We start from the raw sequence: 22,576 nt of genomic DNA on the forward strand, positions 1-22,576 counted from the left end.
GCTCCTCTCTAATTAGTAAAAAATCTGGCAAATCGAAGCATGAAACAAAGAACACCATCTGGAGATGGAGCAAAGAGGCAGATCACTGGGCGTCTGAACAGACCAATCCCTAACCACCACTACAAACGAGCCAATGCAAACAAGTAAACAACAAACACTCAAGCCTCCCTTGAGGGTCAAACTGAACCAAACTAATTTCTGAAGAAATGCACAGATTTCTATGTAAACACGCTGCATGGCTTTCAAGCTTAAAAAAAAACAACCTTAGACATGTTTGATTTCATGCTCCAATGGTGATCTGTGGCTTCGCAGATAGTTAACGCACTGAGTGCTGCCAATAGCTATGCTCTAACTAACATCTTAATGGTCTTACAACCACACATGCGTTCAGAACATGGTGCTGTGATGGTTGGATTGGAAGGTGGGGAGTTGTCCATGGGCACCCTTGGCAACAGTAACTTGGAAACAGAAGAAGTTATTTATCCATGAGTGTTTGTTTTAGCAGCAATGCTTGGTGGGAGGTGTTATATGGTGGGAGAACGTGCTGAGGAGACATGACTTTATTGGAGGGAAGGAAGGCAGAAGGTGTTGGATAAATGTATGAATATGGTAGTGATATGGGGCATGGTACTGTATGGAGCTCACTCTGAAAAGTTGGATGGTGTAGGCAAGACCGTGGCAAGACCAGTTTGGAAATGGTAGGGAAGGACAGTTGTGACAGTGACATGGCTTACTTCATTGTCACAACAACCACTGCGTAACCCCCTGGTTTCATACTGCAGCTGTATTGTACATAAATGACCTGGCAGCGACCTCCAGGGAGTTTTGTTGAACCATTATTTTGTTGGACTATCTGCTCTCCCTTTATTTGTCCTTTATTTACAGTGGTGTAAAGTACTTAAGTAAAACATATTTAAAGTACTACTTAGGTAGTTTTTTTGGGGTATCTGTACTTTACTATTTATATTTTTGACAAATTTGACTTTTACTTCACTACATTCCGAAAGAAAATAATGTACTTTTTACTCCATACATTTCCCTGACACCTAAAAGTACATTTTGAATGCTTAGCAGGACAGAAAATGGTTAAATTTGCACACTTATCAAGAGAACATCCCTGGTCATCCCTACTGCCTCTGATCTGGCGGACTCACTAAACACAAATGCTTTGTTTGTAAATTATGTCTGAGTGTTGGAGTGTGATCCTGGCTATACGCAAAAAAAAAAAAGTACTTTTGCTTTTGATACTTAAGTAAATTTTAGCAACTACATTTACTTTTGATACTTAAGTATATTTAAAACCAAATACTTTTTATACTTCTACTCAAGTAGTATTTTACTGGGTGACTTTCACTTTTAAGTCATTTTCTATTGAGGTACCTTTACTTTTACTCAAGTATGAGAACTGAGTATTGTTTTATTGGATCTTACCCAACCGTGCTATTTTGTTTGTTTTTTTGCGTTGTTCGTAACTTGTTTTGTACATAATGTTGCTGCTACCGTCTCTTATGACTGAAAAGAGCTTCTGGACATAAGAACAGCAATTACTCACCTCGAACTGGACGAAGACTTTTTCTTTAATGAGTCGGACGGGAATAATATACTCCAAACACCCAAACAGGCCCTCATCCCTGTCATTCGCTGGAGAAGGAAACAGAGATTTTGCGGAAAGAGATCAGGGTGCTTGTGAGGATCAGGCAACGAGTGGCTAATCTGCCATTGCCCTACGTACTGCTAGCTAACGTTCAATCACTGGAAAATAAGTGGGATGAACTGAAAGCACATATATATACTAACAACAGGACACTAAAAACTGTAATATCTTATGTTTCACCGAGTCATGGCTGAACGACGACATAGGCCCCCCTCGGGGCGGGGGCCTATGCATATTTCTAAACAACCGCTGGTGCACAATATCTAAGGAAGTCCTAGTGGCTGGGGACTTTAATGCAGGGAAACTTAAATCAGTTTTACCTAATTTCTATCAGTATGTTAAATGTGCAACCAGAGGGTAAAAAACGTTACTCCACACACAGAGACGCGTAAAAGCTCTCCCCCGCCCTCCATTTGGCAAATCTGACCATAATTCTATAGTCCTGATTCCTGCTTACAAACAAAATTTAAAGCAGGAAGCACTGACTCGGTCTATAAAAAAAGAGGTCAGATGAAGCAGATAGTAAACTACAGGACTGTTTTGCTAGCACAGACTGGAATACATTCCGGGATTTTCTGGTGTCATCAATAAGTTCAACACTGACGTCGTCCCCACAGTGACTGTACGTACATACCCCAACCAGAAGCCATGAATTACAGGCAACATTTGCACTGAGATAAAGGGTGGAGCTGCTGCTTTCAAAGAGTCCAATTTGGAGTGGGACAAAAGGAACACCTATGTGAGAATGCTATTCATTGACTACAGCTCAGTGTTCAACACCACAGTGCCCTCAAAGCTCATCACTAAGCTAATGACCCTGGGACTAAACACCTCCCTCTGCAACTGGATCCTGGACCTCCTGACGGGCCTCCCCCAGGTGGTAAGGGTAGGTAACAACACATCCGCCAAGCTGATCTTCAACACGGGGTCCCTCATTGGTGCGTGCTCAGTCCCCTCCTGTACTCTCTGTTCACTCATGACTGCATGGTCAGGCACAACTCCAACACCATCATTAAGTTTGCCGATGACACAACAGTGTCAGCCTATAGGAAGGAGGTCAGAGACCTGCCCATGTGGTGCAAGGACAACAACCTCTCCCTCAACGTGATCAAGACATAGTAGACGATTGTGGACTACAGGAAAGGGAGGACCGAGCACGCCCCCGTTCTCATCGACGGGGCTGTAGTGGAGCAGGTTGAGAGCTTTAAGTTCCTTGGTGTGCACATCGCCAGCAAGCACACCAAGGCAGTCGTGAAGAGGGCACGACAAAACCTATTCTCCATCAGGAGACTAAAACTATTGGGAATGGGTCCTCAGATCCTCAAAAGGTTTTACAGCTGCACCGTCGAGAGCATCCTGACGGGTTGCATCACTGCCTGGTATGGCAACTGCTCAGCCTCCGACCTCAGGGCACTACAGAGGGTAGTGCGTACGGCCCAGTATAACACCGGTGCCAAGCTTCCTGCCATGCAGGACCTCTATACCAGGCGGTGTCAGAGGAAGGCCCTAAAAATGGTCAAAGACTCCAGCCACCCTAGTCATAGACTGTTCTCTCTGCTCCCGCACGGCAAGTGATCCTGGAGCGTCAAGTCTAGGTCCAAGAGGCTTCTAAACAGCTTCTACCCCCAAGCCATAAGACTCCTAAACAGCTAATCAAATGGCTACCCAGACTATTTGCATTGCCCCCCACCTCTCTTCTACGCTGCTGCTACTCTCTGTTATTATCTATGCATAGTCACTTTAATAACTATACCTACATGTACATATTACCTCAATTACTTCGACACCGGTGCCCCCACACATTGACTCTGTCCTGGCACCCTCTATATATAGCACCGCTATTGTTATTTACTGCTGCTCTTTAATTATTTATTTTTCTTATCTCTTACTTTTTTATAGGTATTTTCTTAAAACTGCATTGTTGGTTAAGGGCTTGTAAGTCAGAATTTCACTGTTGTAGTTGGTGCATGTGACAAATAAAAATGTATTTTATTTGAGTACTTTTCCACCACTGTTTACTTATCCAGGTGACTGGGGCAACATTACAGTCAGACAATGTAAAACGCAACCCCATGAGGCCTGTTGTGTCCATTTCTTACCACAAGGTGTGAGTAATAGACCTTGTATGTCCCTACACTGTGTGTGTGTGTGTGTGTGTTTGTGTGTGTGTGTGTGTGTGTGTGTGTGTGCGTGCGTGCGTGCGTGTGTGTGTGCGTGTGTGTGTGCGTGTGTGTGTCATGGGGATTTGTCCTGAGCTTTTTCTTGAGTGATTTGTAATAATGAAAAGGCCATTGTGAACACAGCTCCCTCCACAAGTAAATACAAATTAATGGCACTCTGTACAAGTGCATCGGGCCGTTATGTCAGGTGTCCCCCCTCTAATCTTTTTGCGCTCCACACGGGAGCTTTCTAACCCTGGGTATTAATTCTGAGTGGCAGGGATCAACTGAAATCCGCCCCTCCTGAATCCTCATAGGAGCGTGGGATTAAACCTTGTCGTCTCAAGAGTCCCTCCATCTCTACTCTACAGCTTCAATATCATAAAGAAGTAGAGTACACGCACTTCTACTTCTACACACATGCAAGCGTGAACACACACGCACATACAAACATATATACACACACTCACACACCTGGATTTGTCATTAATGTCTTTGGATTAATGAATGCAAGGATGACATGGATTCTGATAAAAGCTTTCAAAACTGGCTCTCTAAATTCCTTTCTGAATTCCTTCTGTCGATATATTCCTAGACATAGGGAGACAGCTGACATTAAGAGATGTTCAGCCACGCCTCACTCCGAGCTACTCGCATTAGAGAGACAAGTAGTGGAGAAGCTCAGTATTTGACATAAACGTTTGTGGTATGCTCTTTCAATTCTTTGCTTGAGGTTTTCATCACCTTCTGTGAAAGAGAAGCATGCATATCCCCACCTATATCTTCACTTCTCGATCATTCTCATTATGTATCTATCTATATATTATCACGATATTGCCTCCAGACCCAGAATGGCCAAGAGGTGACACTGGTAGGGATGTCCTGTTCTGGGTCATGTTCATTAGGGAACACAGCTGCAAAACATTCAAAACGTTATGCAAGGGAAAACAAAAAAGAGTGTTTGTTATTGGACGAGTTCAGATTGTACCTTACCCTACTTCAGTCCATCATGCCTAACAAACACGACTCCGGTGTATCACGAACACACCTGCCGCCCGCTCTGCCTTAGGCTGCTGGCTGCAAATGGCGAAGCATGTCTTGGTGCAATGGCAGGGTGGTAAATGCTCTCATAAAGGCCATTACCTTAGCTCCATGCCTCAGGGCCCACCTTTATTACACCAATTCCTATAAGATGGTAATTACACTGTCTCCCTGGCAACGCCTGGGGTCTCAATGACTAATGCAGAAATTAGGTCTGGCGAGTGTGGCATTTTGTTTCTATCCAGAGTGCGGTAGGCTTGCAATATTGTGGGGGCACAGGGATGAGAGTGGGAGTGATAGAGAAAGTAGATCCATTTGCTCTGTACTGGGGGTGTGTCACGGTAACCATTAGTTTCGCATGACTGGCTGGGTCCATCCAGATCAGTGGCCAGGAGCCGCCCCGGAGGCAGCAAGGCCTAAAACTAAACACTAAAAAGCATTCATCTCACTGACTCACCAGGCTGAACCAGATAGAGCCAAGGTGAACCAGACATGACCAGCATGACTCATGGGGTTTGGGTTGAAAAGGCATTCGACTAAGATTCTGTCCAGAATGAGCTATAGTTCGTTCTTCAATTGATACAGTAGTCAGTGTGCGTTATTAAAGGAGCCACTCACTCTGCATTAATTTAGTTTTATTTGAGAGCTTTCAAGTCTTAAAGAACCAATCTGTTCCACTGTGAGTTCAGTGCTATACTTAATTACTTTTATTATGTATCCCTGAAGTAGAGCTATATCCGAACATGGTCTGTTGACTACGGAGATTAAGTCAGCCATAGCAGTAAAGTTTATCATTAGCTCCATTAGGTGACAGGGGATATAGCACTGCCACTGCCTGATCGGCACATCACTGATCCACCTGATCCACCTCCCTAGGAGAAAGTAGAGGAGACTCAAGGTACTACCCACCTACCTCCCACTCCTCCATCATACCTCACTGCTGAATGTTGCATTTCCATCACCCGCATGCACGCATGAACGAACACACACACACACACACACACACACACATACACACACATACACTTACTGTCACTCAAATTATGCCCCATCCAGACCCACCTCAGACCGTACCCGGCTCCACGAGGGGCTAAAGAGGGTTTAACCCCCTCAGTTCAAACTTGTCCCTCAGTTTTAGTTTTATGTCCCAATATAAAAATAGCAAAAATCTATTAAACCTGAAAAATGTGGTTGCTGTAGAGGGCAAGCAGTGGGCCCCCGGTGGTCAGACCTCACCACCCTCTGGAGAGCCCTGTGGTTGCGGACGGTGCAGTTGCCATACCAGGCAGTTATACAGCCGGACAGGATGCTCTCAACGGTGCAAATGATTGAGAGACAGGTTGGCGCTAAAAAAAATCTGTATCTCTGCTACGCTGTGTTAGCACAATGGACAGAGCAGCGCTACGGTGTGCGTAGGGGGGGGGGGGGGGGGGGGGGGGGGCTATTGAAAGCCACTGGGGTGGTTTGGTATGACTCCTTTGGGGTTCCATAAAAAGCGGGAAAAACGCTTCTAAGTGAATAAGGTGATATGCCTCCGCCTGTAATATTTTATGTTGATTTAAAATGTTGGGATCAAGTTTACCAGTCGGCCCCTGGTGAAGACGTTGTGTTGGAGGCCGAACTGTCTCCTTCCTACTCCTCTGCTGTTCCTATAGGGGTCGCTCTGCAGGAGTGTCTGCCCTATGATGGGGTGTGAATTTTTCATCCCAACATTGACTGACACTGAATTGACTATGACTGAGCTCTCTCCGGATCCTGGAGCGAAGAGGGTGTGCTCTGACCCTTTCCCGGGGCTTGGAGAGAAAATTATTGCACCGTAAAATGTTCCTGGGTGTGGCACGGAAGAAGTGTCACTGCTGGGGGGTCTGGAGACCACCCCCAGTCTCCACTGTGCATCGTTTGGGGGAGAATACTCCCTTACCTGCTTCAACTAAGACCCATGCGGGGAAGTTTATGCCCCCACATCACCAAAAGGTTAGTGGACAGTGTTTAGGGCCTGGGCAAAATGTTTATCTGCCTCGGGGCAACTGCTATGATGTTCCTTTATTTGCTCTGCCAATCTTCATTGGAATGTGCCATTTTGCCTTGCTGTCACAAGTACATTTAAGGTGGGTGGTTAGAAATACTGAACCGTAATGATTTCAGTTGAAGTCAAAAGGACCACTGCTACTTCTTGACAATGTTTGTTATTACTGCTTACGTGTGAGGAATGTGCCTCGAGCATCATTGTCAGGCTTAGAAGAGTGATGGGTGTGGAGTCAGGCGCAGAGAGCAGAGGATTCGGAAAACCACTTATTCCAGACCAACAACAGCAAACAAAAGAGGGTAACGCTGAACACAGGCGTAAAACACTCCTAAATGTACAACACCGGTACACACGCTGTAAACGGACATAAATGAAAAGGACACTCCTGAACCAAAAACAGCAAACCAGCCCGCACACACACAGGCGGGCCAACTGAACTTAAATAACCCAACCCAAACCCCCAAACAAGGAACAGGTGAAACCAATTAGACCAAACGAAACGAAAAGGGGAAAAGGGATCGGTGGCAGCTAGTAGACCGGTGACGACGACCACCGAGCACCACCCGAATGGGAAGGGGAGCCACCTTCGGTGATAGTCGTGACAATCATTTAAAATGTTGTGACCAGAATAAGGGGAGGGTGTGTGGTAGTGCTGAGTGATTAGTGCTTTATGAGGTTGGTTTGATTATTACAAAATAATCACGGTTTTCGATTTCGGTTTAGATTATTTTGGTTGAATGATGTAACAACACAGAATAAAACAATGAATAAAAGTCCCATGATGGTCGTGACCGCCCATTACTGCTTATCACTTATTAACCATATATTCACATTACTTTAGTTTAATAAAATATGTCAGTTGTGTGTATTACATTTGTGTTATTTAATTACTTTATTATTTCAATCATCTCTATGTTTATTCCATGTGTAACTCTGTGTTGTTGTTCATGTAGCACTGCTTTGCTTTATCTTGGCCAGGTCTTAGTTGTGAATGAGAACTTGTTCTCAACTGGCCTACCTGGTTAAATAAAGGTGCTATAAAAATCACTATTTTGTACTTCTTCAACAGTAAATAAGGCATACTTTTATGACTGCTGAATACCAACTATCAGAATCTAAGATCATGTATTTTCAGATACCACGTGGTGCAACACCGACACGATTGTGCATTCTTCTGCCTCCTCTGTAGCAGGCATGAGACAAACACAGACCAGACAAGTAGATGCGCAATGGATTAAGTAATTGTATTTCATTCCCATGTTTTATGCGCTAAACTATGTAGAATATTGACCTGTTGGAAAATACTCCCTACTTCATCTCACAGTTCAGGCTGGCTCTGATTTACCTCTAGAGAACATGTGCGCATTGAGCTCACAGAAAAAAATGAATGAAATGCTATTTAAATAATTGGACCGACTTTGGTCAATTAGTTGTTTAAAAACCGCAGCACTATGTGTATGGTGAAGACTCGCTGTAGGCACGTCTCTCTCCACTATTGCGCTCGGACTCCCGCCAATTCGTGCACACTATTTGTCTTTGTTAGGAAAGCATGTGTCCGGTTTCTCCGCAGTGTTTAATGTTGTGTGAATGCTCACGGGTAAGCGTGCATAGCACAGGAGGCAGATAGGTGGAGGAGGGCTCATAACAATGGCTGGAATAAACTGAATGGAATGGTATCAAACACATGGATGTGTGTGATGTGGTCCATACCAATCCATTAACTCGGTTCCAGCCATTACTATGAGACCATATTCCACAATTAAGGTGCCACTGGGCCGGCTTCAGCCAAGAATAGGTGTTGCCAAATGTATTTAATTGCCCATTTGGGGATGTTCTAGTCTAGTTAGTTCCCTTTTGGGTAACTCAAGGGGCGGCTGTATCTGAGCCTGGTAGACCCCACCTGTTCATTATTGGTTAAGACAGGTTTTGCCTGATGAGAGGCTTTTTCTGTTGAATGTGGACATTTTAAACTCAGAACTTTGTGTGTATATATATATATATATATATTTCTAAATATATATATATGTATTACCGACATCTTTGAAACACCAGCACTGAGTAAATAAATCCAACACTCATCAGCACCTCTACCTGCCTGCCTCCTGCTGAATCTTTGTCCTTATGACTGCTGCTATTTTACACTGATACAGCTCAGCGGGGATCGGCTACAGATTTCCCGCCAACCTGTCACTTCAAAAGCACTCAATGATCTCGGAGTGTCTGCATTTGAACTTTATGTTTATTGTGTTATAAGTATAATTCAACATAATTCCAATGGAAGAACCCACAATGTTGGTGTTTCTTCTCTCATACTGAGAGAAGAAACAGGCTGCATCACATCCATGTGTGATTGGCAGTCCCATAGGGCGGTGCACAATTGGCCCAGCGTCGTCCGGGTTTGTTCTTAACTGACTTGCCTAGTTAAATTTAAAAAATAGTGGGCGGAGAGGAATGTGGTTTATTGACATTTCTGTGCCCTTTTCCTCAGCTTTATAGGGAAGTGGAAGCGCATACATGTACAATGCCTTCAAAGTATTCACACCCCTTGACTTTTTCCACATTTAGTTGTGTTATAGCCTGAATTTAAATTGAGCATTTTTGGTCAATGCACTATACACAATACACCATAATGTCAAAGTAGAATGATGTTTTTCAACCTTTTTACAAATTAGTTAAAAATGAAAAGCTGAAATGTCTTGAGTCAATAAGTATTCAAACCCTTTGTTATGGCAAGCCTAAATAAGTTCAGGAGTCAAAATGTGCTTGACAAGTGACATACACAAGTTTCATTGACTCACTCTGTGTGCAATAATATTGTTTAACATGATTTTTGAATGACCACCTCATCTGTAACGCACACATACAATTATCTGTAAGGTCCCTCAGTTGAGTAGTGAATTTCAAACACAAAGACCAAAGAGGTTTTCTAATGCCTTGCAAGGAAGAGCACCTTCCATGTAGATGAGTAAAAATAAATCAGCAGACATTGAATACCCTTTTGAGCCTGGTGAAGTTATTAATTACACTTTGGATGGTGTATGAATACACCCAGTCACTAAAAACATGCAGGCGTCCTTCCTAACTCAGTTGCCGGAGAGGTAGGAAACCACTCAAGGATTTCACCATGAGGCCAATGGTGTATCCTGCTTTTGTGTGAAAATGTTCTCGGACAATCAAACCCTATTCCAATCCAAAGACATTCTGAGATGCAGAGATTCAATGTGGATGAATACAATGTGGATGAATTGTGCAATAGTTGTGGAAAGCCTAATTTATTTGATGCATTTATTAATTTTTATAATTTGATGCTGACTCCCGGGCTCCCGGGTGGCAGAGCGGTCTAAGGCACTGCATCTCAGTGCTATAGGCATCATTACAGACCCTGGTTAAATTCCAGGCTGTATTACAACCAGCTGTGATTGGGAGTGCCATAAGGAGGTGCACAATTGGCCCAGCATTGTCAGGGTTAGGGTTTGGCCAGGGTAGGTAGTCATTGTAAATAAGAATTTGTTCTTGGCTGGCTTGCCTACTTAAATAAAGGTTACAGTGTTTTTCGATCAGTTCAGCATAACGTGAGTCTCTGACATTTTCAAGCCAAATAGATGAAGAAGGAGAATTGTAGCTAGATGTAACCTATAAGTATAGCGTGTTTTGTGGTTCCTTGAAAAGCAGACATTAGCATCTTCTAAGCCCTAATGCATAATTCAAAACCAATTATGAGGACAGAGCATCTCTAATTCAGTCATGCTGCACTGCGTTTATGTCTTCGCCTGTTCCCCCTGTTTGCGTTGTGTTTGATGCCTTCCTCTGTAGCTGTTACGGGAACCCAGCCCTGTGCTCTAATTGGTGCTGTTTGGCTGAACACGCAGCTAATCTTTGCATAGGAAGGCGGCCATTGATGACACAGCAGGTTACATTACCTGTTTTGTCTCTCTCTATGGCTGTTGCCTTTTTGTTGGGTTGTAATGATAGTAAATTGACTCATTTGGGTGACAAAAATTAACATCAAAATTATTTGAAGTGTTGGAACCAGCCCAACTAATTTTCACTGTAAGAAACTTTTGTTTTGTCTTCAGAAAGAAAGACAAGAAAGAGAGGTTTCTCTCCTCTCCTCTCCCTCTGGCTCTCACCTGCCTTAAAGGGTTGGAGAAAAAAAATCTCAAATTTGGACTCATCAGACCAAAGGACAGATTTCCACCTGTCTAATGTCCATTGCTCGTGTTTCTTGGCCCAATCAAGTCTCTTCTTCTTATTGGTGTCCTTTAATAGTGGTTTCTTTAAAGTAATTTGACCATTTAAAAAAAACATTTATTTTTTTATTTCACCTTTATTTAACCAGGTAGGCTAGTTGAGAACAAGTTCTCATTTGCAACTGCGACCTGGCCAAGATAAAGCATAGCAGTGTGAACAGACAACACAGAGTTACACATGGAGTAAACAATTAACAATTCAATAACACAGTAGAAAAAAATAGAGTCTATATACATTGTGTGCAAAAGGCATGAGGAGGTAGGCGAATAATTACAATTTTGCAGATTAACACTGGAGTGATAAATGATCAGATGGTCATGTACAGGTAGAGATATTGGTGTGCAAAAGAGCAGAAAAGTAAATAAATATAAACAGTCAGTATGGGGAAGAGGTAGGTAAAATTGGGTGGGCTATTTACCGATAGACTATGTACAACTGCAGCGATCGGTTAGCTACTCAGATAGCAGATGTTTGAAGTTGGTGAGGGAGATAAAAGTCTCCAACTTCAGCGATTTTTGCAATTCGTTCCAGTCACAGGCAGCAGAGAACTGGAACGAAAGGCGGTGTTGGCTTTAGGGATGATCAGTGAGATACACCTGCTGGAGCGCGTGCTACGGGTGGGTGTTGCCATTGTGACCAGTGAACTGAGATAAGGCGGAGCTTTACCTAGCATGGACTTGTAGATGACCTGGAGCCAGTGGGTCTGGCGACGAATATGTAGGGAGGGCCAGACGACTAGAGCAAACAGGTCGCAGTGGTGGGTGGTATAAGGTGCTTTAGTAACAAAACGGATGGCACTGTGATAAACTGCATCCAGTTTGCTAAGTAGAGTGTTGGAAGCTATTTTGTAGATGACATCGCCGAAGTCGAGGATTGGTAGGATAGTCAGTTTTACTAGGGTAAGCTTGGCGGCGTGAGTGAAGGAGGCTTTGTTGCGGAATAGAAAGCCGACTCTTGATTTGATTTTCGATTGGAGATGTTTGATATGAGTCTGGAAGGAGAGTTTACAGTCTAGCCAGACACCTTGGTACTTATAGATGTCCACATATTCTAGGTCGGAACCATCCAGGGTGGTGATGCGAGTCGGGCGTGTGGGTGCAGGCAGCGAACGGTTGAAAAGCATGCATTTGGTTTTACTAGCGTTTAAGAGCAGTTGGAGGCCACGGAAGGAGTGTTGTATGGCATTGAAGCTCATTTGGAGGTTAGATAGCACAGTGTTCAAGGACAGGCCGGAAGTATACAGAATGATGTTGTCTGAGTAGAGGTGGATCAGGCAATCGCCCGCAGCAAGAGCCACATCATTGATATATACAGAGAAAAGAGTCGGCCCGAGAATTGAACCCTGTGGCACCCCCATAGAGACTGCCAGAGGACCGGACAGCATGCCCTCCGATTTGACACACTGAACTCTGTCTGCAAAGTAGTTGGTGAACCAGGCAAGGCAGTCATCAGAAAAACCGAGGCTACTGAGTCTGCCGATAAGAATATAGTGGTTGACAGAGTCGAAAGCCTTGGCAAGGTCGATGAAGACGGCTGCACAGTACTGTCTTTTAACGATGGCGGTTATGATATCATTTAGTACCTTGAGCGTGGCTGAGGTGCACCGGTGACCGGCTCGGAAACCAGATTGCACAGCGGAGAAGGTACGGTGGGATTTGAGATGGTCAGTGACCTGTTTGTTGACTTGGCTTTCGAAGACCTTAGATAGGCAGGGCAGGATGGATATAGGTCTGTAACAGTTTGGGTCCAGGGTGTCTCCCCCTTTGAAGAGGGGGATGACTGCGGCAGCTTTCCAATCCTTGGGGACCTCAGACGATATAAAAGAGAGTTTGAACAGGCTTGTAATAGGGGTTGCGACAATGGCGGTGGATAGTTTCAGAAATAGAGGGTCCAGATTGTCAAACCCAGCTGATTTGTACGGGTCCAGGTTTTGCAGCTCTTTCAGAACATCTGCTATCTGGATTTGGGTAAAGGAGAACCTGGAGAGGCTTGGGCGAGTAGCTGCGGGGGGGGGGGGGGGGGAGCTGTTGGCCGAGGTTGGAGTAGCCAGGGGGAAGGCATGGCCAGCCGTTGAGAAATGCTTGTTGAAGTTTTCGATAATCATGGATTTATCGGTGATGACCGTGTTACCTAGCCTCAGTGCAGTGGGCAGCTGGGAGGAGGTGCTCTTGTTCTCCATGGACTTTACAGTGTCCCAGAACTTTTTGGAGTTAGAGCTACAGGATGCACATTTCTGCCTGAAGAAGCTGGCCTTTGCTTTCCTGACTGACTGCGTGTATTGGTTCCTGACTTCCCTGAACAGTTGCATATCGCGGGGACTATTCGATGCTGTTGCAGTCCGCCACAGGATGTTTTTGTGCTGGTCGAGGGCAGTCAGGTCTGGAGTGAACCAAGGGCTATATCTGTTCTTAGTTCTGCATTTTTTGAACGGAGCATGCTTATCTAAAATGGCGAGGAAGTTACTTTTAAAGAATGACCAGAAGTGTTTTTGGGAGCGTTTGACAGTGATGAGGGGTGGTCGTTTGACTGCGGATCCGTAGCGGATGCAGGCAATGAGGCAGTGATCGCTGAGGCAGTGATCGCTGGTTGAAGACAGCGGAGGTGTATTTGGAGGGCCAGTTGGTCAGGATGACGTCTATGAGGGTGCCCTTGTTTACAGATTTAGGGTTGTACCTGGTGGGTTCCTTGATGATTTGTGTGAGATTGAGGGCATCTAGCTTAGATTGTAGGACTGCCGGGGTGTTAAGCATATCCCAGTTTAGGTCACCTAACAGAACAAACTCTGAAGCTAGATGGGGGGCAATCAATTCACAAATGGTGTCCAGGGCACAGCTGGGAGCTGAGGGGGGTCGGTAGCAGGCGACAACAGTGAGAGACTTATTTCTGGAGAGAGTAATTTTTAAAATTAGTAGTTCGAACTGTTTGGGTATGGACCTGGAAAGTATGACATTACTTTGCAGGCTATCTCTGCAGTAGACTGCAACTCCTCCCCCTTTGGCAGTTCTATCTTGACGGAAAATGTTATAGTTGGGTATGGAAATCTCAGAATTTTTGGTGGCCTTCCTGTGCCAGGATTCAGACACGGCAAGGACATCAGGGTTAGCAGAGTGTGCTAAAGCAGTGAGTAAAACAAACTTAGGGAGGAGGCTTCTGATTTTGACATGCATGAAACCAAGGCTTTTTCGATCACAGAAGTCAACAAATGAGGGTGCCTGGGGACATGCAGGGCCTGGGTTTACCTCCACATCACCCGCGGAACAGAGGAGGAGTAGTATGAGGGTGCGGCTAAAGGCTATCAAAACTGGTCGCCTAGAGCATTGGGGACAAAGAATAAAAGGAGCAGATTTCTTTGCATGGGAGAATATATTCAGGGCATAATGCACAGACAGGGGTTTGGTGGGGTGCGGGTACAGCGGAGGTAAGCCCAGGCACTGGGTGATGATAAGAGAGGTTGTATCTCTGGACATGCTGGTTGTAATGGGTGAGGTCACCGCATGTGTGGGAGGTGGGACAAAGGAGGTATCAGGGGTATGAAGAGTGGAACTAGGGGCTCCATTGTAAACTAAAACAATGATAACTAACCTGAACAACAGTATACAAGGCATATTGACATTTGAGAGAGACATACAGCGAGGCATACAGTAATCACAGGTGTTGATTGGGAGAGCTAGCTAAACCAGTAAGTGAGACAACAACAGCTAATCAGATAGCACAACAACAGCAGGTAAAATGGCGTTGACTAGGCAGAGAGGGTCGGATTAACTACACACAGAGCCTGAGTGCGGCTGGGGCCAACAGATAAAACATAAACAAACAGAATGGAGTACCGTGATTAATGGACAGTCCAGCAGGCATCAGCTATGTAGCCAAGTGATCACAGTGTCCAGGGGGCAGCGGTGGATGGGACAGGGAAGCTAAACTGGCTGGCTGTGCTGAAGGTAAAAGCCGCTAGCAGTGGCTAACAATGACTAAATAGCTTGTAGCTAGTTAGCTGGTTGGCTTCTGGAGGTTCTTGAATGTGTTCTAAAAATTTTAAATAATAGTGATTTCGTATCACATTGGGTGAGGCAGGTTGCCTGTATAATCGAATTAAAAAATCTAAAAGAGATTGAAAGTAAATATGGGTCCAGTGAGTGGATGGGCTGGCTAGGGACGCGGCGATTCATACAGTTAGCAGGCCTGTGCTAACAAGCTAACAGTTAGTAGGCCGGGGCTAAACAAGCTAGCAGTTAGCAGGCCGAATTAGCAAGCAAGCAGATAGCAAGGGGTAGAAAGTTAGCCATTGGGGGACGTCGCGATGGGGGTTAAGTCTGTTTATGCCTCTTCATGCGGTGACATCGATAGGCCGGTCGTGGGTCCGGATATTGTAGCCCAGTAGTATGCTTCGGTGGTAGCACAGGAGCTCTGGCCGGGCTAGCTTCAATCTAAGTGGATGGAAACGCTAGCCAGGAGTAGTCATCCGGGGTTGCGGTTAGCTAGTTAGCTAGTTGTGAAGATCCAGATGAAAAAGTTCAGTTTGCGGTGGGAATCCGGGGATAAAAATAATAGGTCCGTTATGCTCTGGTTAGAGTCGCGTTGTTCGAACTGGCGAGAGCTTTCCGAGCTAAAGGTTAGCTGATGACCGCTAGCAATGGTTTGCTGACTGATAGCTGGAAGTTAGCTGGCTAGCTTCAGTTGAGGGGTTACGGATCAGAAGTAAATATAAATACTTTAGAAAAAAAAGCAGATCCACGCCACATTGGGTGAGGAGCGTTGCAGGAGAGTATTTAGATGTTGAGGTTTAGAAAAATGTTTTAAAAGATATAAAAGATATGCGAAGAAAAATATGTTAAAAAAAAATACGAACATATACAAGGGACACGACACGACAAGACGTCTGACTGCTACGCCATCATGAAGGCCTGATTCACACAGTCTCCTCTGAACAGTTGATGTTGAGATGTGTCTGGTACTTGAACTCTGTGAAACATTTATTTGGGATGTAATTTCTGAGGCTGATAACTCTAATGAACTTATCCTCTGCAGCAGAGGTAACTCTGAGTCTTCCGTTCCCGTGGCGGTCCTCATGAGAGACAGTTTCATCATAGCGCTTGATGGTTTTTTCGACTGCACTTGAAAAACTTTCAAAAGTCTTGAGTAATGATGGACTGTCATTTCTCTTTGCTTATTTGAGCTGTTCTTGCCATAATATGGGCTTGGTCTTTTACCAAATAGGGCTATCTTCTGTATACCACCCCTATCTTGTCACAACACAATTGATGGGCTCAAACGCATTAAGAAGGAAAGAAATTCCACAAATTAACAAGGCACACCTATTAATTTAAATTCTAGGTGACTACCTCATGAAGCTGGTTGAGAGGATGCCAAGCGTGTGCAAAGCTGTCATCAAGGCAAAGGGTGGCTACTTTGAAGATTCTCAAATATAAAATATATTTGTTTAACACTGTTTTGGTTACTACATGATTCAGTATGTGTTATTTCATCGTTTAGATTTTTTATTACATTTTTTATAAAAAAAATTGATTGAACTTTTATATAACTGGGCAAGTCAGTAAAGAACAAATTCTTATTTACAATGACGGCATACTAAAAAGGCAAAAGTCCTCCTGCGGGGACAGGGGCCTGGGATAAAAAATAAAAAAACAATATAAATATAGAACAAAATGCACATCACAACAAGAGAGACAACACAACACTACATAAAGAGAGACCTAAGACAGCAACATTTCAAGGCAGCAACACATGACAACACAGCATCGTAGCAACACAACATAGTTGAGTCTTTGAATGAAGAGATTGAAACGACTACCGCCCCGTAGCACTCACTTCCGTCATCATGAAGTGCTTTGAGAGAATAGTCAAGGACCATATCACCTCCACCCTACCCGACACCCTAGACCCACTCCAATTTGCTTACCGCCCAAATAGGTCCACAGACGATGCAATCTCAACCACACTGCACACTGCCCTAACCCATCTGGATAAGAGGAATACCTATGTGAGAATGCTGTTCATCGACTACAGCTCGGCATTCAACACCATAGTACCCTCCAAGCTCGTCATCAAGCTTGAGACCCTGGGTCTCGACCCCGCCCTGTGCAACTGGGTACTGGACTTCCTGACGGGCCGCCCCCAGGTGGTGAGGGTAGGCAACAACATCTCCGCCCCGCTGATCCTCAACACTGGGGCCCCACAAGGGTGCGTTCTGAGCCCTCTCCTGTACTCCCTGTTCACCCACGACTGCGTGGCCACGCACGCCTCCAACTCAATCATAAAGTTTGCGGACGACACAACAGTGGTAGGCTTGATTACCAACAACGACGAGACGGCCTACAGGGAGGAGGTGAGGGCCCTCTGAGTGTGGTGTCAGGGAAATAACCTCACACTCAACGTCAACAAAACTAAGGAGATGATTGTGGACTCCAGGAAACAGCAGAGGGAACACCCCCCTATCCACATCGATCGAACAGTAGTGGAGAGGGTAGCAAGTTTTAAGTTCCTCGGCATACACATCACAGACAAACTGAATTGGTCCACTCACACAGGCAGCATCGTGAAGAAGGCGCAGCAGCGCCTCTTCAACCTCAGGAGGCTGAAGAAATTAGGTTTGTCACCAAAAGCACTCACAAACTTCTACAGATGCACAATCGGGAGCATCCTGGCGGGCTGTATCACCGCCTGGTATGGCAACTGCTCCGCCCACAACCGTAAGGCTCTCCAGAGGGTAGTGAGGTCTGCACAACGCATCACCGGGGGCAAACTACCTGCCCTCCAGGACACCTACACCACCCGATGTTACAGGAAGGCCATAAAGATCATCAAGGACATCAACCACCCGAGCCACTGCCTGTTCACCCCGCTATCATCCAGAAGGCGAGGTCAGTACAGGTGCATCAAAGCTGAAACCGAGAGACTGAAAAACAGCTTCTATCTCAGGGCCATCAGACTGTTAAACAGCCACCACTAACATTGAGTGGCTGCTGCCAACACACTGACACTGACACTGACTCAACTCCAGCCACTTTAATAATGGGAATTGATGGGAAATGATGTAAATATATCACTAGCCACTTTAAACAATGCTACCTTATATAATGTTACTTACCCTACATTATTCATCTCATATGCATACGTATATACTGTACTCTATATCATCGACTGCATCCTTATGTAATACATGTATCACTAGCCACTTTAACTATGCCACTTTGTTTACATACTCACCTCATGTATATACTGTACTCGATACCATCTACTGTATCCTGCCTATGCTGCTCTGTACCATCACTCATTCATATATCCTTATGTACATATTCTTTATCCCTTTACACTGTGTATAAGACAGTAGTTTTGGAATTGTTAGTTAGATTACTTGTTGGTTATTACTGCATTGTCGGAACTAGAAGCACGAGCATTTCACTACACTCGCATTAACATCTGCTAACCATGTGTATGTGACAAATAAAATGTGATTTGATTTGATTTGATAGTGGCAGCACAAAACATTGTACAAACATTATTGTGCACAGACAACAGCACAAAGGGCTAGATGTAGAGACAACAATACATCACACAGAGCAGCCACAACTGTCAGTAAGAGTGTCCATGATTGAGTCTTTGAATGAAGAGATTGAGATAAAACTGTCCAGTTTGAGAGTTTGTTGCAGCTCGTTCCAGTCGCTAGCTGCAGCAAACTGAAAAGAGGAGCGACCCAGGGAAGTGTGTGCGTTGGGGACCTTTAACAGAATGTGACTGGCAGAACGGGTGTTGTATGTGGAGGATGAGGGCTGCAGTAGATATATCAAAAAGGGGGGAGTGAGGCCTAAGAGGGTTTTTATAAATAAGCATCAACAAGTGGGTCTTGCGTATACAGAGATGGCCAGTTTACAGAGGAGTATAGAGTGCAGTGATGTGTCCTATAAGGAGCATTGGTGGCAAATCTGATGGCAGAATGGTAAAGAACGTGTAGCCGCTCAAGAGCACCCTTACCTGATGATCTATAAATCATGTCCCCGTAATCTGGCATGGGTAGGATGGTCATCTGAATAAGGGTTAGTTTGGCAGCTGGGGTGATCGAGGAGCGATTACGATAGAGGAAACCAAGTCTAGATTTAACTTAAGCCTGCAGCTTTGATATGTGTTGAGAGAAGGACAGTGCACCGTCTAGCCATGCTCCCAAGTACTTGAATGAGGTGATTACCTTAAGTTCTAAACCCTCAGAGGAAGTAATCACACCAGTGGGGAGAGGGGCATTCTTCTTACCAAACCACATGACCTTTGTTTTAGAGGTGTTCAGAACAAGGTTAAGGGCAGAGAAAGCATGTTGGACACTGAGAAAGCTTTGTTGTAGAGCATTTACCACAAAATCTGTGGAGAGGCCAGCTGAGTATAAGACTGTATCATCTGCATATAAATGGATGAGAGAGCTTCCAACTGCCTGAGCTATGTTGTTGACGTAAATTGAGAAGAGCGTAAATTTGAGAAGACTCTAAATACTGCACTCTTTGAGAGAGGTAGTTAGCAAACCAGGCCAAAGACCTCTCAGAGACACCAATACTCTTTAGCAAACCCACAAGAATGGAATGGTCTACCGTATCAAAAGCTTTGGCCAAGTCAATAAAAATAGCAGCACAATATTGCTTAGAATCAATGGCAATGGTGACATCATTGAGGACCTTTAAGGTTGCAGTGACACATCCTTAACCTGAGCGGAAACCAGATTGCATACCAGAGAGTATACTATAGACATCAAGAAAGCCAGTCAGTTGATTATTGACAAGTTTTTCCAACACTTTTGATTAACAGGGCAAAATAGAAATGGGCCTATAACAGTTAGGATCAGCTTGATCTCCCCTTTAAATTAAGGACGAACTGTGACTGCCTTCCAAGCAATGGGAATCTCCCCAGAAAGGAGAGACAGGTTAAAAAGGTTGGAGATAGGCTTGGCGATGATAGGGGCAGCAACCTTAAAGAAGATGTCTTCACTAATGCACTACAATGTAGAAAATAGTACAAATAAAGAAAAACCCTTGAATGAGTAGGTGTGTCCAAACTTTTGACTAGTACTGTATACAATACATAGCCTACCGCAAATTATACATGGCAGAAAAAGCTCAAAAAGATCTGATTTAACCTATGTAAATTCTAGTAATCGGCTTTGAGTTTGGACTGTATTATTATGCACACTGCATGGAATGGTTATGCTATGCTCAAAACTTTATTTTCTTTTCTTTTGCATGACAATAACCAGTTGACAAAATTTCATGGCCGCCTCTGCCCTAATGTCACGACTTCCGCCGAAGTCGGTCCCTCTCCTTGTTCGGGCAGCGTTCAGCGGTCGACGTCACCTGCCTTCTAGCCATCGCTGATCAACTTTTCATTTTCCATTTGTTTTGTCTTTGTCTTACACACCTGGTTTCAATTCCCCAATTAGTTGTTCATTATTTAACCCTCTGTTCCCCCATGTTTGTTTATGAGTGATTGTTTTTATGTAGTATGTAGTCCGTTTATGTGGGCTCGCTTATTTTGTATTTTATTTGTCTATTTTGAGTAAATACGTTGATCTACTCATATCTGCTGTCCTGCGCCTGACTCCTCTACACCAGCTATACACAGACTACATTACACCTAAGAAATACACAATGAGTAACATTAAGAAGTAACAAGAAATTCTAAAATACTTTAAGAGTTTTGATCATTTTCAAATGTAGGTACATAGAATAAGCAACCCTACATTATACCATAGAAGCAGTGTTCTGCCAATATAACAATGTGCACCTTTCATCTTTCATTGTCATTCGATAAAGATACTGTGCCTATCGACATTTTGTCTGGTTACCTTGGCAAACATTTCAGAGCGGTCATACCTTCCTGTGTGGTGTCTTGTATAAAACAGCAGTTCCCTGATCCTGGTGCTGAATACACAGGGTATCTCCCTCCGCATATTGACTGATACCATTTTTTTACAAAAAAAAAAAAAAAAAGATAATGCAAATAAAAGTTGTGTCTGGTAAAATTTTACTACGGAGTGCAGGTCCCTCTCCATTCAGAGAAATCCATATCAAGTCATTCTGGACTCACATCATCTTGCAAGTCTCCCTGTGCTAGCTCAAACAGGAACATAAGTGTTTTCTGTTTTATAACACAAACAGTTTTGTTTTAGGGACTGTGTGTTATATTTGCCAAACCCTAGGCAGAACAATCCTCAGTCTCAACACAAAGCCTTGATACTGTAGGCTTATGTTCATTGCAGGTTGTATGAACTCTGGGCCGTGTCCTTCTCCATCGTTTCATGGTCAGCCAGGATGTAATGTGGACGAAGAAAGGATTTGGGTGTGTATGTGTTTCTGTGAACACATACACACACGTAGTCACTGTTCTATTACCAATGGCAGTTAGGGATAGGTGATATCTGACACAAACATATACTGGTAAAACTAAATGTACTCTGTTCTCCACAATGATGTTGGTGACCAGGCAAGAGGTGATGCTGGAGGTGAGGTCTTGCCAGATCCCCATTGATTCAGCCTATATCAGCTCCTGGCCTCTCAACAAATATGCTGGTCGGTCACACAAACCCACACAGATACACAGAGCACTGATTACATTATTAATGGTGGTTATGATTAGCCTGGTGGAACCAACCTGATCTCTGCATTCACCTTTCTATTTCACTTCAGATATCATAAAATGTGAAGTGAAATGGAATGGTGAACACAGCGATCAGGATGGTACCACCAGGCTAGGTCATGCCCTGGACATTATATGCATCTAAGAAGTAGAAAATAAGCAACAAATAATGTCAGTTCACATAAATTATGTTTCACAATTGGGTTATCAAATGTATCAAAATAATGAAGTGGGCCACCTTCTGTATTTGTACAAATGATGAGCCTGTGGAAGCTGTTGTCGCTGACAGGTGAAGGTTGCTTGCCGGATACTTGCCAACATGTGGCTGACTGTTCCATTCATAGGAACATTTACAGTGAGGGCATGTCTGCGCGATGCTGATGAGGGCCCCCTTGCTGGTGTCGTGTCTCGGCTATGCCAGATTAAGTGATATGCTATTCTATAAAATCCTTTCTCCGTAATTAATATTACCTGAGTGAGCTAATCATGTAAATGTATTTAACTAGAGAGTTTATAGAGCTTTTATCTTCCGAATAAACTCTTAAAGACCTAATAATATTTTATATCAATAGCAGTCAATATTAATCATCACCTTAATTCAATCTCATCTGAAAGTTGTAAATTCTTGGTTATCTTCACGAACCCTGGCTAACAAGTTCAATCAGCAATACTAAATTGAGTTAAATTATTTATTTACTAAATACCTAACTAATCACACAGAATTACATATACAAAGAATGAATCATACCTTGATTACAAATGACGTCATAATGGAAAACGTCCCTAACAGGTGGAACAGATATGACAGCTGGTTAC

This window comes from Oncorhynchus mykiss, chromosome 6 (genome assembly GCF_057628025.1).
Source record: "Oncorhynchus mykiss isolate SJ-2025 chromosome 6, ASM5762802v1, whole genome shotgun sequence".
Classification (NCBI taxonomy): Eukaryota; Metazoa; Chordata; class Actinopteri; order Salmoniformes; family Salmonidae; genus Oncorhynchus; species Oncorhynchus mykiss.